Source organism: Leuresthes tenuis, unplaced genomic scaffold, assembly GCF_036924035.1.
Source record: "Leuresthes tenuis unplaced genomic scaffold, fLeuTen1.0.hap1 SCAF_1, whole genome shotgun sequence".
In the NCBI taxonomy this organism is placed as follows: Eukaryota; Metazoa; Chordata; class Actinopteri; order Atheriniformes; family Atherinopsidae; genus Leuresthes; species Leuresthes tenuis.
This window is the reverse complement of record NW_027325355.1, coordinates 42,199,242-42,215,025: the sequence shown is the minus strand read 5'-3', so window position 1 is coordinate 42,215,025 and position 15,784 is coordinate 42,199,242. Positions and strand designations below refer to the sequence as shown.

General features: G+C 44.4%; 1 non-coding gene and 26 pseudogenes across 1 annotated transcript; all 27 read left to right on the top strand.

Annotated features, from left to right (window-relative positions):
• Window positions 1-4,983: 4,983 nt before the first annotated feature.
• On the top strand, window positions 4,984-5,102 carry LOC140299609 (5S ribosomal RNA; annotated as a pseudogene).
• A 272-nt stretch (window positions 5,103-5,374) lies between these two features.
• Window positions 5,375-5,493, top strand: LOC140288700 (5S ribosomal RNA; annotated as a pseudogene).
• A 269-nt stretch (window positions 5,494-5,762) lies between these two features.
• Window positions 5,763-5,871, top strand: LOC140295830 (5S ribosomal RNA; annotated as a pseudogene).
• A 269-nt stretch (window positions 5,872-6,140) lies between these two features.
• Window positions 6,141-6,259, top strand: LOC140299272 (5S ribosomal RNA; annotated as a pseudogene).
• A 272-nt stretch (window positions 6,260-6,531) lies between these two features.
• On the top strand, window positions 6,532-6,650 carry LOC140293062 (5S ribosomal RNA; annotated as a pseudogene).
• A 269-nt stretch (window positions 6,651-6,919) lies between these two features.
• Window positions 6,920-7,038, top strand: LOC140295945 (5S ribosomal RNA; annotated as a pseudogene).
• A 269-nt stretch (window positions 7,039-7,307) lies between these two features.
• LOC140308874 (5S ribosomal RNA) lies at window positions 7,308-7,426 on the top strand (annotated as a pseudogene).
• A 269-nt stretch (window positions 7,427-7,695) lies between these two features.
• LOC140293921 (5S ribosomal RNA) lies at window positions 7,696-7,814 on the top strand (annotated as a pseudogene).
• A 269-nt stretch (window positions 7,815-8,083) lies between these two features.
• Window positions 8,084-8,202, top strand: LOC140315970 (5S ribosomal RNA; annotated as a pseudogene).
• Window positions 8,203-8,471: 269 nt separating this feature from the next.
• LOC140278309 (5S ribosomal RNA) lies at window positions 8,472-8,590 on the top strand. Its single transcript, XR_011909187.1, has one exon. It is a non-coding gene; the product is annotated as a 5S ribosomal RNA (ribosomal RNA).
• A 272-nt stretch (window positions 8,591-8,862) lies between these two features.
• On the top strand, window positions 8,863-8,981 carry LOC140293061 (5S ribosomal RNA; annotated as a pseudogene).
• Window positions 8,982-9,244: 263 nt separating this feature from the next.
• Window positions 9,245-9,363, top strand: LOC140293920 (5S ribosomal RNA; annotated as a pseudogene).
• A 269-nt stretch (window positions 9,364-9,632) lies between these two features.
• LOC140292903 (5S ribosomal RNA) lies at window positions 9,633-9,751 on the top strand (annotated as a pseudogene).
• Window positions 9,752-10,020: 269 nt separating this feature from the next.
• On the top strand, window positions 10,021-10,139 carry LOC140267518 (5S ribosomal RNA; annotated as a pseudogene).
• A 269-nt stretch (window positions 10,140-10,408) lies between these two features.
• LOC140292730 (5S ribosomal RNA) lies at window positions 10,409-10,527 on the top strand (annotated as a pseudogene).
• Window positions 10,528-10,796: 269 nt separating this feature from the next.
• Window positions 10,797-10,915, top strand: LOC140289069 (5S ribosomal RNA; annotated as a pseudogene).
• A 269-nt stretch (window positions 10,916-11,184) lies between these two features.
• LOC140294159 (5S ribosomal RNA) lies at window positions 11,185-11,303 on the top strand (annotated as a pseudogene).
• Window positions 11,304-11,569: 266 nt separating this feature from the next.
• LOC140294305 (5S ribosomal RNA) lies at window positions 11,570-11,688 on the top strand (annotated as a pseudogene).
• A 269-nt stretch (window positions 11,689-11,957) lies between these two features.
• LOC140294542 (5S ribosomal RNA) lies at window positions 11,958-12,076 on the top strand (annotated as a pseudogene).
• A 272-nt stretch (window positions 12,077-12,348) lies between these two features.
• On the top strand, window positions 12,349-12,467 carry LOC140279792 (5S ribosomal RNA; annotated as a pseudogene).
• Window positions 12,468-12,736: 269 nt separating this feature from the next.
• LOC140290521 (5S ribosomal RNA) lies at window positions 12,737-12,855 on the top strand (annotated as a pseudogene).
• A 269-nt stretch (window positions 12,856-13,124) lies between these two features.
• LOC140284406 (5S ribosomal RNA) lies at window positions 13,125-13,243 on the top strand (annotated as a pseudogene).
• A 657-nt stretch (window positions 13,244-13,900) lies between these two features.
• LOC140293434 (5S ribosomal RNA) lies at window positions 13,901-14,018 on the top strand (annotated as a pseudogene).
• A 269-nt stretch (window positions 14,019-14,287) lies between these two features.
• Window positions 14,288-14,405, top strand: LOC140287060 (5S ribosomal RNA; annotated as a pseudogene).
• A 269-nt stretch (window positions 14,406-14,674) lies between these two features.
• On the top strand, window positions 14,675-14,798 carry LOC140270988 (5S ribosomal RNA; annotated as a pseudogene).
• A 269-nt stretch (window positions 14,799-15,067) lies between these two features.
• On the top strand, window positions 15,068-15,186 carry LOC140293534 (5S ribosomal RNA; annotated as a pseudogene).
• Window positions 15,187-15,455: 269 nt separating this feature from the next.
• LOC140288910 (5S ribosomal RNA) lies at window positions 15,456-15,574 on the top strand (annotated as a pseudogene).
• Window positions 15,575-15,784: the final 210 nt, after the last annotated feature.

Sequence of the window (15,784 nt, the reverse complement as noted above, 5' to 3'; positions counted from 1 at the left end):
AGGCCAAAGTGGTATGTAAGTTTGTGTTTGTAAATAATATATTTTCTTTTAGTTGAGGCATGTGTAATGTAATATTTGTACATCATTTGTGTTTTATCAGTTCTACGGTGTACTTGTGGTGAAAGCCGACGATGAAGACCACAGTAAAAATCAGTGAAAAGAACACAAGTCTCGTATCTGTGAACAAGCCAGCATATGTTTTTTTCCAAAGACCACGTCCAGCATTTGATTGAAATTGACCTCTCTGCCCCCTGTATTTCCACACTGCTGGTGTATCAGTGAGAACACTGAAACGCAGAATGCGACAGTGGGGCCTCTCAAAAAGGGAAGGCTACAGTAAAATGACAGATGATGAACTTGACAGCTTGGTCTCTGCCATCAAGCAAGACTCCCAGAATTTGGGTTGGTGCTTTTTACAGAAAGTTTTTATTTGAATTATATCATGCACTTGTCCATAGCATTATAAAAAGATTTGTGCCATAAAAGTAACATTTGAAATTGCCGGCCATATAGGCTCCACAACTAAGTCTAGCTGAGGGCCGGCTACTTTAATGACTGCTATTTTTATAGCCTAAAGGCTATCAATATTATTTTTTAAATTTTCTGTGCCTTAGTGGAGAGTCCTGGACATTATCATAGCAACGGTCATCATAGCATGTATACCTGAGAAAAAGTTAAATGCCTAAATTGTTTGTTTACATGATTATCAATCAATATATCTTAAATAAAAGTGGTTTTCACTTCTTTTCCTACAGGTCACAGAATGGTAAAAGGTCGTCTTAGGGCTTTAGGCCACAGAGTTCAGTGGACAGAGTGTGGGATTCGATGCACCGGGTTGATAGGGTAGGAATACTACAGAGAATGACAAGCCTCGGATGTGTTGTGAGAAGGACCTACAATGTCGCAGCTCCTCTGTCACTCGTACATATAGATACCAACCACAAGTTGATCAGGTAAGCTGACAGCAAAGGACATCACATGGACATTATATATTTATATATTGATTTAAAAAATGGTCTATGGCATACATTCTGCAGAGTTCTGGAATCTGGTGTAATGGACCACGATGTAGCTGCGTTAAACAATTGATACATTTTTATTGAACAGATATGGTGTGGTAATGTTTGGAATAGATGTCTCTTCAAGAAAGGTCAGTGTCCCCATGGAGATTATAGTGTGTGATATAATATTCAACTTAATTTATTTAAAGCTATACTTTTCTTTTGTAAGCTTAAAATGCTCCTAATAAGCTTATGGCGCACTAAAATGGAAAAGCAAGCCACCAGGTGTTGAAATTACACGCGAACTACAACGCAGGCCGTTGTAGATCACAAGTTGTTTATATTCGGACACGGCAAGCACAAGAATAGCCTTGATGGACGTGGTAACTGGACCGCTGATAACTTGACAACATTCTCCGCTCCGACATCCGGGGGAGATGGAACGCACCATCACTTTCTCACCTCACACGTCAGGGAGGAAGGGAGCGTCACAGGTCAGGCAGGGGGAAGAGGGTGAGACTTTGGAGGGAGGGGGAGTTTTTCATGTTTAAATTTTTAATAAGTGCCGTGCTACATGCCAGAAAGGTAAGTATAGCTTTAAGTCTAACATTACACATGGAACAATATTTCATTCATTTATTATTCTTATATTATTGTAGTTAATGTTTAATGTGTTTCTGTGGTTTTTATGTTTTCCAAATGCTCACAAAGATCATGTACCGACATGCTACCAATAACAACAAGTCATCAACAGCCCAAGATTTCTTCCTTCAGGCTGTAGAGACGCATGGTTTTCCATCCAGGTAACATGCTATGTTTTGTTTTGAGGTTGCTGTTTTTATGTTTACATTGTTATATTTTTACAAGATTTTAAATTTTTTTATGTAAAGTTGCCTTTACAAAATTGTTGACCCACTGACATAATCACAATATTATATGTATGTCTTTACAGTGATCTGCTGTTCAAGGATGTTTCAGTCTTATAATATAAGCATTTTTATGTATTAATAAATTCCTTTACAACTAGTGTCTCCTTCAGGATTAGCAGATGATGAAACCTGTTGTGGATTTACAACAAAAATATAGAACAAATTTCTACAACACATTCCTGTACAACTTAGACCTGTACATTGGATCTCTTTTTATCATAGTAGTATTGGAGACTAGTATGTACATATATATATGTATATATATATATAACTATTTATCATGTCTATCTATTCTTTGCTGCTCAGGTCCCTGATCGTAGTCAGGCCATCCTCCTATGATTAGATAGAGAGGACAGCTGATTTTCCTTTGCCTGCCTTTTGTGTTGAAGGACTGAGTCACACAGTTTTGTCAACCACATATTTTATTTTTTGGACTTTTTTGAAAGAGTATCCATACCAAGGAGTAAAATTGTACAATCCTCTTTTTCCTAAATCAGTACCAACTTGTGCGCACCGCATGGAGTTGGCGCTCAGATCCCGGCCGGCAGAAATTGCCGCTCCTTGATTGGATGATTGGTTGGCCCATGGTTGGGCACCGGGTTAATTATGTAGGCTTTTGAGTAGTTCTCCTTGTCGCTGATTGTTACCATGGGATTGTTTTTCCTGTTTCCTTCTCCTTTGGCTTCTGTGTCCAAATTCCAAACGGAGAGCATGGAAAAATATATGCATTGCAAATTAATATGGAAGAAGAAATCAAATAGATTCAATTAGTGACACCCGGAGGTGAGAAGGCAAATAGCACAGACCCTCTCAGCTGAATGTTTCACTTTTTCAACATTAAACAATTTAAGCCCTCTCTTTGGAATTGGTCAATCACACACTCTGGTGTGACTTGACAACTGACTAACCTCATCCACTCATTTTCTTTCCAGAACACAAACATGACAGCACACCTGTAGGTTCCACCGAGATTTGAACTCGGATCACTGGATTCAAAGTCCAGAGTGCTAACCTTTCGGCCAAAAAAGGGGCAAAAGGGACTGCCCGAAAGGGGGGAAAAGGAAAAAAAGAGGAAGGAGGGGGGGGGAGAGAGAAAAAGAAAAGGAGAAAAAAACGTACACTTTATCCACTTTTCTCTATTCTCTTATCTTCTCAACATTGTTTACACACACCTCTGCACTTATTGCAAGGTTTATCATCTGTTTAATTTTCATGTTTCTTGTGGGATTCGAACCTGTATTGTGGCAACACCCCAACATACCACAGTGCTTTGGACTTTACTAAAGCCTACTGTAGGGGGGAGCACACAACATGTGTATAACTGTAAATGTAAATAAGCCTCCCATCATTTTTCCCCTCTTTTTTTGGTACACTCAATTATTTGAGAGACTAGCTATCTATCTGTATCACTATTTGTGCAACACAAGTGAATGAAACAAATTCCAAATTGAGCAAAGAAAGTATTTTTAAAAAATCTTTGGTTGAGACAAAGAGTGTTGGGTTTTGTTAATAAATGTAAAATAATTCTCCAAGTAATTCTGGCTTCACTTTTGACAATTGCATTAAATGGATGTCACTCACACTCACTGTCGTCCTGTTTTGCAAAGGGAAATTAAATAAAAATGTGAAGGCTGTTCTTGGTTCAAGTAAAATTATCAAACTTTATTAACATTGTAACAATAATCACACAGTAACAGACGAGCAATCATCTGCGAACAGACAGACAGACAGACAGACACTTAACGTAAACTTAACGCCGCAGTTAAAACGTCGCATGAAATGGAAGCTGTCCAAGCGCACTGCAGACCTCCATGGGTGGAAGAGTTTGACCACTGAAGACACACCTGTGAAAAACAAAGTCAGCCGCTGCCCAATTGCCAGTACCACTCCTCCCACAAGTGGAGTGGTAACAGTGTGTGTGTGTGTGGCACACAGTTTTTCAAACGTATATTTGATAAAGAATTTTATCATTTTTACCCACCTGACTGGCTGCAGCAGTCCCGGTCAACATAGATGACCTCAGGTTCAGCTTGGCCCGCATTCTTGTATCGAGTGACGATGCCATGGCACAACTCTTCCAACCCTGCACCTTCACCCGTTGTCAGAACAGAGTTCAGAACCTGGCCAAACTCGTTGCCGATGTTTATCATCCATGCAGCACTGTCCCCAATAGCGCCAGCCAGCTTCTTGGTGATCTGTAAAAGAAACACTACTTTCAAACTGTTTGTTGTAATTATACACGTGTGCATGTGTCAAACCGACATTCAAGCACTTGCACCTGTAATCATATTCCTGCACATTTTTCATTTTCCCTCTTTTTTCCCCTCCTCTTTTTTTTTGGGGGGGGGGGGGCAATAAATATAGCTTTCCCAGTGATAACTACTAATACAACCGATTCTCCGCAACAACCAAAAGATTCATCGCACACAAGGCCTTGAAATTGATTTTGGTCAAGAAAGAGGTTTCAGAATATGAAGATCAAATTCAGAGTCTGACAGTGACTTTTAGAAGAGGATGACATTAATCATCAGCTATCTCCTAAACGGGAATGAACCAGAGCTAGACAGCAGCAGGCCCCAGGACCAAGTAGTCAGCAGCCGAGCTGAGATTGAGATCTTACTTATGTTTTGTAAATGTTCAAAGTTCTAAAAAAGTTCAAATGAATAATACATGATAGTTATACCAAAAAACCTTGCTTCATTTGCACTTTTCTTGAATGTTTTCCATCCTTTTTATTTTTACTACTACTAGTACTTGGATGGTAGACTGCCTGGGAATACCAGGTGCTTTAAGCTTTTTCTCTTCTCTCTACCACCTTTTGTTGCAACGTCTGATCACCCTGTGACACATGAGGAAGGTGGTCATCTTCAGCTGCTGCTTTGTTGGCAGACACGAAGTGATCTGAGAGTCTCAGTTTCAGCTGCAGAGAATGATCACATCAGAGAAGATGATATGCCCGTTACACATCAGCCTTTCTCTGCAATTATCTAGTTGCATAGAGGAACCGTATGATTCCAGTACCTATATGATGCACATTTGTCAGTGACATTGTTGCTTACGGCCACACCACGTTGAACATGCCCGACCTCGTCTGATCTCGGAAGCCAAGCACGGTTGGGCCTGGTTAGTACTTGGATGGAAGACCTCTTGGGAATACCAGGTGCTGTAAGCTTTTTCTCTTCTTTCGACCACCTGCATGTCTTTTGTTGCAACGTCTGATCACCCTGTGACACATGAGGAAGTTGGTCATCTTCAGCAGCTGCTGCTGCTTTGTTGGCAGACACGAAGTGATCTGAGAGTCTCAGTTTCAGCTGCAGAGAATGATCACATGAGGGAAGAAGATTTGCCCACTACAAGTCAGCCTTTCTCGGCAATTATGTGGTTACATAGAGGAACCGTATGATTCCATTACCTATATAATGCACATTTGTCAAAGACATTGTCGCTTACGGCCACACCACCCTGAATATGCCCGACCTCGTCTGATCTCGGAAGCCAAGCAGTGTTGGGCCTGGTTAGTACTTTGTTGGTATACAGCTTGGGAATACCAGGTGCTGTAAGCTTTTTCTCTCCTCTCAACCACCTGCATGTCTTTTGTTGCAACGTCTGATCACCCTGTGACACATGAGGAAGTTGGTCATCTTCAGCTGCTGCTGCTTTGTTGGCAGACACGAAGTGATCTGAGAGTCTCATTTTCAGCTAGAGAGAATTATCACGTCAGGGAACAAGATGTGCCCACTACATATCAGCCTTTCTCGGCAATTATCTGGTTACATAGAGGAACCATATGATTCCATTGCCTATATAATGCACATTTGTCACAGAGACTGTTGCTTACGGCCAAACCACCCTGAATATGTCTGATCTCGGAAGCCAAGGAGGGTTGGGCCTGGTTAGTACTTGGATGGGAGACTGCTTGGGAATACCAGGTGCTGTAAGCTTCTTCTCTTCTCTCTACCACCTCCATGTCTTTTGTTGCAACGTCTGATCATCCTGTGACACATGAGGAAGTTGGTCATCTTCAGCTGCTGCTGCTTTGTTGGCAGACATGAAGTGATCTGAGAGTCTCAGTTTCAGTTGCAGAGAATGATCACATCAGAGAAGATGATTTACCCGCTACACATCAGCCTTTCTCGGCAATTATCTGGTTGTATAGAGGAACCGTATGATTCCAGGACCTATATAATGCACATTTGTCAGAGACATTGCTGCTTACGGCCACACCACCCGGAACATGCCCGACCTCGTCTGATCTCGGAAGCCAAGCAGGGTTGGGCCTGGTTAGTACTTGGATGGGAGACCACTTGGTAATACCAGGTGCTGTAAGCTTCTTCTCTACTCTCTACCACCTTCATGTCTTTTGTGGCAACGTCTGATCCTCCTGTGACACATGAGGAAGTTGGTCATCTTCAGCTGCTGCTGCTTCTTTGTTGGCAGACACGAAGTGATCTGAGAGTCTCAATTTCAGCTGCAGAGAATAATCACATCAGGGAAGAACATGTGCCCACTACAAGTCAGCCTTTCTAGGCAATTATCTGGTTACATAGAGGAAGTGTATGATTCCATTGCCTATATAATGCACATTTGTCACGGAGATTGTTACTTACGGCCAAACCACCCTGAATATGTCTGACCTTGTCTGATCTCGGAAGCCAAGGAGGGCTGGGCCTGGTTAGTACTTTGATGGGACACCGCTTGGGAATACCAGGTGCTGTAAGCTTTTTCTCTTCTCTCTACCACCTGCATGTCTTTGGTTGCAATGTCTGATCGCCCTGTGACACATGAGGAAGTTGGTCATCTTCAGCTGCTGCTGCTTTGTTAGCAGACACGAAGTGATCTGAGAGTCTCAGTTTCAGCTGCAGAGAATAATCACATCAAGGAAGAAGATGTGCCCACAACAAGTTAGCCTTTCCCTGCAATTATCTGGTTACATAGAGGAACTGTATTATTCCAGTACCTATATAATGCACATTTTTCACAGACATTGTTACTTACGGCCACACCACCGTAAATATGCCCGACCTCGACTAATCTCGGAACCCAAGCAGGGTTGGGCCTGGTTAGTACTTGAATGGGAGACCCCTTGGGAATGCCAGGTGCTGTAAGCTTTTTCTCTTCTCTCTACCACCTGCATGTATTTTGTTGCAAGGTCTGATCGCCCTGTGACACATGAGGAAGTTGGTCATCTTCAGCTGCTGCTGCTTTGTTGGCAGACACGAAGTGATCTGAGAGTCTCATTTTCAGCTGGAGAGAATAATCACGTCAGGGAAGAAGATGTGCCCACTATTTATCAGCCTTTCTCTGCAATTATCTGGTTATATAGAGGAACCGTATGATTCCAGTACCTATACAATTTACATTTGTCACAGACATTGTTGCTTACGGCCACACCACCCTGAATATGCCTAACCTCGTCTGATCTCGGAAGCCAAGCAGGGTTGTGCCTGGTTAGTACTTGGATGGGAGACCGCTTGGGAATACCAGGTGCTGTAAGCTTTTTCTCTTCTCTCTACCACCTCCATGTCTTTTGTTGCAACGTCTGATCACCCTGTGACACGCGAAGAAGTTGGTCATCTTCAGCTGCTGCTGCTTTGTTGGCAGACACAAAGTGATCTCAGAGTTTCAGTTTCAGCTGCAGAGAATAATCACATCAGGGAAGAAGATGTGCCCACTACAAGTCAGCCTTTCTCGGCAATTATCTGGTTACATAGAGGAAGTGTATGATTCCAGTACCTATATAATACACATTTGTAACAGATATCGTTGCTTACCGCCACACCACCCTGAATAAGCTCAACCTCGTCTGATCTCGGAAGCCAAGCAGGGTTGGGCCTGGTTAGTTCTTGAATGGGAGACCGCTTGCGAATACCAGGTGCTGTAAGCTTTTTCTCTTCTCTCTACCACCTGCATGTCTTTTGTTGCAACGTCTGATCACCCTGTGACACATGAGGAAGGTGGTCATCTTCAGCTGCTGCTGCTTTGTTGGCTGACACGAAGTGATCTGAGAGTCTCAGTTTCAGCTCGAGAGAATAATCACGTCAGGGAAGAAGATGTGCCCACTACTTATCAGCTTTTCTCGGCAATAATCTGGTTACATAGAGGAACTGTATGATTCCAGTACCTATATAATGCACATTTGTCACAGACATTGTTGCTTACGGCCACACCACCCTGAATATGCCCGACCTCGTCTGATCTCGGAAGCCAAGCAGGGTTGTGCCTGGTTAGTACTTGGATGAGAGACCGCTTGGGAATACCAGGTGCTATAAGCTTTTTCTCTTCTCTCAACCACCTGCATGTCTTTTGTTGCAACGTCTGACCACCCTGTGACACATGAGGAAGTTGGTCATCTTCAGCTGCTGCTGCTTTGTTGGCAGACATGAAGTGATCTGAGAGTCTCAGTTTCAGTTGCAGAGAATGATCACATCAGAGAAGATGATTTACCCGCTACACATCAAACTTTCTCGGCAATTATCTGGTTGCATAGAGGAACCGTATGATTCCAGTACCTATATAATGCACATTTGTCAGAGACATTGCTGCTTACGGCCACACCACCCGGAATATGCCCGACCTCATCTGACCTCGGAAGCCAAGCAGGGTTGGGCCTGGTTAGTACTTGGATGGGAGACCACTTGGGAATACCAGGTGCTGTAAGCTTCTTCTCTACTCTCTACCACCTTCATGTCTTTTGTGGATACGTCTGATCCTCCTGTGACACATGAGGAAGTTGGTCATCTTCAGCTGCTGCTGCTTCTTTGTTGGCAGACACGAAGTGATCTGAGAGTCTCAGTTTCAGCTGCAGAGAATAATCACATCAGGGAAGAAGATGTGCCCACTACAAGTCAGCCTTTCTCGGCAATTATCTGGTTACATAGAGGAAGTGTATGATTCCATTGCCTATATAATGCACATTTGTCACGGAGATTGTTACTTACGGCCAAACCACCCTGAATATGTCTGACCTTGTCTGATCTCGGAAGCCAAGGAGGGCTGGGCCTGGTTAGTACTTTGATGGGACACCGCTTGGGAATACCAGGTGCTGTAAGCTTTTTCTCTTCTCTCTACCACCTCCATGTCTTTTGTTGCAACGTCTGATCACCCTGTGACACGTGAAGAAGTTGGTCATCTTCAGCTGCTGCTGCTTTGTTGGCAGATACAAAGTGATCTCAGAGTTTCAGCTGCAGAGAATAATCACATCAGGGAAGAAGATGTGCCCACTACAAGTCAGCCTTTCTCGGCAATTATCTGGTTACATAGAGGAAGTGTATGATTCCAGTACCTATATAATACACATTTGTAACAGATAGCGTTGCTTACCGCCACACCACCCTGAATAAGCTCAACCTCGTCTGATCTCGGAAGCCAAGCAGGGTTGGGCCTGGTTAGTTCTTGAATGGGAGACCGCTTGCGAATACCAGGTGCTGTAAGCTTTTTCTCTTCTCTCTACCACCTACATGTCTTTTGTTGCAACGTCTGACCACCCTGTGACACATGAGGAAGTTGGTCATCTTCAGCTGCTGCTGCTTTGTTGGCAGACACGAAGTGATCTGAGAGTCTCAGTTTCAGCTGGAGAGAATAATCACATCAGGGAAGAAGATGTGCCCACTACAAGTTAGCCTTTCTCGACAATTATCTGGTTACATAGAGGAACTGTATTATTCCAGTACCTATATAATGCACATTTGTCACAGACATTGTTGCTTACGGCCACACCACCCTGAACATGCCCGACCTCGTCTCATCTTGGAAGCCAAGCAGGGTTGGGCCTTGTTAGTACTTGAATGGGAGACTGCTTGGGAATACCAGGTGCTGTAAGCTTTTTCTCTTCTCTCTACCACCTGCATGTCTTTTGTTGCAACGTCTGACCACCCTGTGACACATGAGGAAGTTGGTCATCTTCAGCTGCTGCTGCTTTGTTGGCAGACACGAAGTGATCTGAGAGTCTCAGTTTCAGCTGAAGAGAATGATCACATCAGAGAAGATGATATGCCCGCTACACATCAGCCTTTCTCTGCAATTATCTGGTTATATAGAGGAACCGTATGATTCCAGTACCTATATTATAAACATTTTTCAGAGAGATTGTTACTTACGGCCATACCACCCTGAATAAGCCCGACCTCATCTGATCTCGGAAGTCAAGCAGGGTTTGGCCTGGTTAGTACTTGAATGCGAGACCGCTTGGGAATACCAGGTGCTGTAGGCTTTTTCTCTTCTCTTTACCACCTGCATGTCTTTTGTTGCAATGTCTGATCGCCCTGTGACACATGAGGAAGTTGGTCATCTTCAGCTGCTGCTGCTTTGTTGGCAGACACAAAGTGATCTGAGAGTCTCAGTTTCAGTACCAGAGAATAATCACATCAGGGAAGAAGATGAACCCACTACAAGTCAGCCTTTTTCGGCAATTATCTGGTTGCATAGAGGAACCGTATGATTCCAGTACCTATATAATGCACATTTGTCACAGACATTGTTACTTACGGCCACACCACCCTGAATATGCCCGACCTCGTCTAATCTCGGAACCCAAGCAGGGTTGGGCCTGGTTAGTACTTGAATGTTAGACCGCTTGGGAATACCAGGTGCTGTAAGCTTTTTCTCTTCTCTCTACCACCTGCATGTCTTTTTCTGCAATGTCTGATCGCCCTGTGACACATGAGGAAGTTGGTCATCTTCAGCTGCTGCTGCTTTGTTGGCAGACATGAAGTGATCTGAGAGTCTCAGTTTCAGCTGAAGAGAATGATCACGTCAGGGAAGAAGATGTGCTCACTACAAGTCAGCCTTTCTTGGCAATTATCTGGTTATATAGAGGAACCGTATGATTCCTGTACCTATACAATTTATATTTGTCACAGACATGGTTGTTTACGGCCACACCACCCTGAATATGCCCGACCTCGTCTGATCTTGGAAGCCAATTAGGGTTGGGCCTGTTTAGTACTTGGATGGGAGACCCCTTGGGATTATCAGGTGCTGTAAGCTTTTTCTCTTCTCTCAACCACCTGCATGTCTTTTGTTGCAACGTATGATCACCCTGTGACACATGAGGAAGTTGGTCATCTTCATTTTCTGCTGCTTTGTTGGCAGACACGAAGTGATCTGAGAGTCTCATTTTCAGCTGGAGAAAATTATCACGTCAGGGAACAAGATGTGCCCACTACATATCAGCCTTTCTTGGCAATTATCTGGTTGCATAGAGGAACCGTATGATTCCAGTACCTATATAATGCACATTTGTCACAGATAATGTTACTTACGGCCACACCACCCTGAATATGCCCGACCTCGTCTGATCTAAGAACCCAAGCAGGGTTGGACCTGGTTAGTACTTGAATGGGAGACCGCTTGCGAATACCAGGTGCTGTAAGCTTTTTCTCTTCTCTCTACCACCTACATGTCTTTTGTTGCAACGTCTGATCACCCTGTGACACATGAAGAAGTTGGTCATCTTCAGCTGCTGCTGCTTTGTTGGCAGACACGAAGTGATATGAGAGTCTCAGTTTCAGCTGGAGAGAATAATCACGTCAGGGAAGATGTTTCCACTACTTATCAGCCTTTCTCGGCAATTATCTTGTTACATAGAGGAACCATATGATTCCATTGCCTATATAATGCACATTTGTCACAGAGATTGTTGCTTACGGCCCAACCACCCTGAATATGTCTGACCTCGTCTGCTCTCAGAAGCCAAGGAGGGTTGGCCCTGGTTAGTACTTGGATGAGAGACCGCTTGGGAATACCAGGTGCTGTAAGCTTTTTCTCTTCTCTCTACCACCTGCATGTCTTTTGTTGCAACGTCTGATCACCCTGTGACACATGAGGAAGTTGGTCATCTTCAGCAGCTGCTGCTTTGTTGGCAGACACGAAGTGATCTGAGAGTCTCAGTTTCAGCTGTAGAGAATAATCACATCGGGGAAGAAGATGTGCCCACTACAAGTTAGCCTTTCTTGGCAATTATCTGGTTGCATAGAGGAACCGTATGATTCCAGTACCTATATAATGCACATTTGTCACAGACATTGTTACTTACGGCCACACCACCCTGAATATGCCCAACCTCGTGTGATCTCGGAAGCCAAACAGGGTTGAGCCTGCTTAGTACTTGGATGGGAGACTGCTTGGGAATACCAGGTGCTGTAAGCTTCTTCTCTTCTCTCTACCACCTGCATGTCTTTTGTTGCAACGTCTGATCACCCTGTGACACATGAGGAAGTTGGTCATCTTCAGCAGCTGCTGCTTCTTTGTTGGCAGACACGAAGTGATCTGAGAGTCTCAGTTTCAGCTGCAGAGAATAATCACATCAGGGAAGAAGATGTGCCCACTACAAGTCAGCCTTTCTCTGCAATTCTCTGGTTACATAGAAGAAGTGTATGATTCCAGTACCTATATAATGCACATTTGTCACAGTTATTGTTGCTTACGGCCGCACCACCCTGAATATGCCCGACCTCGTCTGATCTTTGAAGAAAAGCAGGGTTGGGCCTGGTTAGTACTTGAATGGGAGACCACTTCGGAATACCAGGTGCTGTAAGCTTTTTCTCTTCTCTCTACCACCTGCATGTCTTTTGTTGCAACGTCTGATCACCCTGTGACACATGAGGAAGGTGGTCATCTTCAGCTTCTGCTGCTTTGTTGGCAGACACGAAGTGATCTGAGAGTCTCAGTTTCAGTTGCAGAGAATGATCACATCAGAGAAGATGATTTGCCCGCTACACATCAGCCTTTCTCGGCAATTATCTGGTTGCATAGAGGAACCGTATGATTCAAGTACCTATATAATGCACATTTGTCAGAGATATTGTTGCTTACGGCCACACCACCCTGAATAAGCCCGACCTCGTCTGATCTCGGACGCCAAGCAGGGTTGTACCTGGTTAGTACTTGGATGGGAGACAGCTTGGGAATACCAGGTGCTGTAAGCTTTTTCTCTTCTCTCTACCACCTGCATGTCTTTTGTTGCAACGTCTGATCACCCTGTGACACGTGAAGAAGTTGGTCATCTTCAGCTGCTGCTGCTTTGTTGGAAGACACGAAGTGAACTGAGAATCTCAGTTTCAGCTGAAGAGAATAATCACGTCAGGGAAGAAGATGTGCCCACTACACATCAGCCTTTCTCATCAATTATCTGGTTACATAGAGGAACCGTATGATTCCTGTACTTATATAATGCACATTTGTCACAGACATTGTTACTTACGGCCACACCACCCTGAATTTGCCTGACCTCGTCTGATCTCGGAAGCCAAGCATTGTTGGGCCTGGTTAGTACTTGGGTGGGAGACCGCTTGGGAATACCAGGTGCTGTAAGCGTTTTCTCTTCTCTCTACCACCTGCATGTGTTTTGTTGCAACGTCTGATCACCCTGTGACACATGAGGAAGTTGGTCATCTTCAGCTGCTGCTGCTTTGTTGGCAGACACGAAGTGATCTGAGAGTCTCAGTTTCAGCTGAAGAGAATGATCACATCAGAGAAGATGATATGCCCACTACACATCAGCCTTTCTCGGCAATTATCTGGTTTCATAGAGGAAGTGTATGATTCCAGTACCTATATAATTCACATTTGTAACAAACATTGTTGCTTATGGCCACACCACCCTGAATAAGCCCCACCTTGTCTTATCCTGGAAGCCAAGCAGGGTTGGGCCTGGTTCGTACTTCAATGGGAGACTGCTTGGGAATACCAGGTGCTGTAAGCTTTTTCTCTTCTCTCTACCACCTGCATGTCTTTTGTTGCAACATCTGATCACCCTGTGACACATGAGGAAGTTTGTCATCTTCAGCTTCTGCTGCTTTGTTGGCAGACACGAAGTGATCTGAGAGTCTCATTTTCAACTGAAGAGAATAATAACGTCAGGGAAGAAGATGTGCCCCCTACACATCAGCCTTTCTCGGCAATTATCTGGTTACATAGAGGAACTGTATGATTCCAGTACCTATATAATGCACATTTGTCACAGACATTGTTGCTTACGGCCACACCACCCTCAATATGCCTGACCTCGTCTGATCTCGGAAGCCAAGCACGGTTGGCCTGGTTAGTACTTGGGTGGGAGACTGCTTGGGAATACCAGGTGCTGTAAGCTTTATCTCTTCTCTGGACCACCTGAATGTCTTTTGTTGCAACGTCTGATCACCCTGTGACACATGAGGAAGTTGGTCATCTTCAGCTTCTGCTGCTTTGTTTGCAGACACGAAGTGATCTGAGAGTCTCAGTTTCAGCTGCAGAGAATAATCACGTCAGGGAAGAAGATGTGCCCACTACACATAAGCCTTTCTCGGCAATTATCTGGTTACATAGAGGAACCGTATGATTCCAGTACCTATATAATGCACATTTGTCACAGACATTGTCGCTTACGGCAACACCACCCTGAACATGCCTGACCTCGTCTGATCTCGGAAGCCAAGCACGGTTGGCCTGGTTAGTACTTGGGTGGGAGACCACTTGGGAATACCAGGTGCTGTAAGCTTTATCTCTTCTCTGGACCACCTGAATGTCTTTTGTTGCAACGTCTGATCACCCTGTGACACATGAGGAAGTTGGTCATCTTCAGCTTCTGCTGCTTTGTTGGCAGACACGAAGTGATCTGAGAGTCTCAGTTTCAGCTGCAGAGAATAATCACGTCAGGGAAGAAGATGTGCCCACTACACATAAGCCTTTCTCTGCAATTATCTGGTTACATAGAGGAACCGTATGATTCCAGTACCTATATAATGCACATTTGTCACAGAGATTGTCGCTTACGGCCACACCACCCTGAATATAATATGCCCGACCTCGTCCGATCTCGGAAGCCAAGCGGGGTTGTGCCTGGTTAGTACTTGGGTGGGAGACTGCTTGGGAATACCAGGTGCTGTAAGCTTTTTCTCTTCTCTCTACCACCTGCATGTCTTTTGTTGCAACGTCTGATCACCCTGTGACACATGAGGAAGTTGGTCATCTTCAGCTGCTGCTGCTTTGTTGGCAGACACAAAGTGATCTGAGAGTCTCAGTTTCAGCTGGAGAGAATAATCACATCAGGGAAGAAGATATGCCCACTACACATCAGCCTTTCTCGGCAATTATCTGGTTACATAGAGGAACTGTATGATTCCAGTACCAATATAATGCACATTTGTCACAGACTTTGTTGCTTACGGCCACACCACCCTCAACATATCCGACCTTGTCCGATCTCGGAAGCCAAGCACGGTTGGGCCTGGTTAGTACTTACATGGGAGACTGCTTTGGAATACCAGGTGCTGTAAGCTTTTTCTCTTCTCTCTACCACCTGCATGTCTTTTGTTGCAACGTCTGATCACCCTGTGACACATGAGGAAGTTGGTCATCTTCAGCTGCTGCTGCTTTGTTGGCAGACACAAAGTGATCTGAGAGTCTCAGTTTCAGCTGCAGAGAATAATCACATCAGGGAAGAAGATGTGCCCACTACAAGTCAGCCTTTCTCGGCAATTATCTGGTTACATAGAGGAAGTGTATGATTCCAGTACTTATATAAGGCACATTTGTCACATATATTGTTGCTTACGGCCACACCACCCTGAACATGCCCGACCTCGTCTTATCTCGGAAGCCAAGGAGGGTTGGGCCTGGTTAGTACTTAAATGGGAGACCGCTTGGGAATACCAGGAGCTGTAAGCTTTTTGTCTTCTCTCGACCACCTGCATGTCTTTTGTTGCAACGTCTGATCCCCCTGTGACACATGAGGAAGTTGGTCATCTTCAGCTGCTGCTGCTTTGTTGGCAGACACGAAGTGATCTGAGAGTCTCAGTTTCAGCTGCAGAGAATAATCACATCAGGGAAGAAGATGTGCCCATAACAAGTCAGCCTTTCTCTGCAATTATCTGGTTA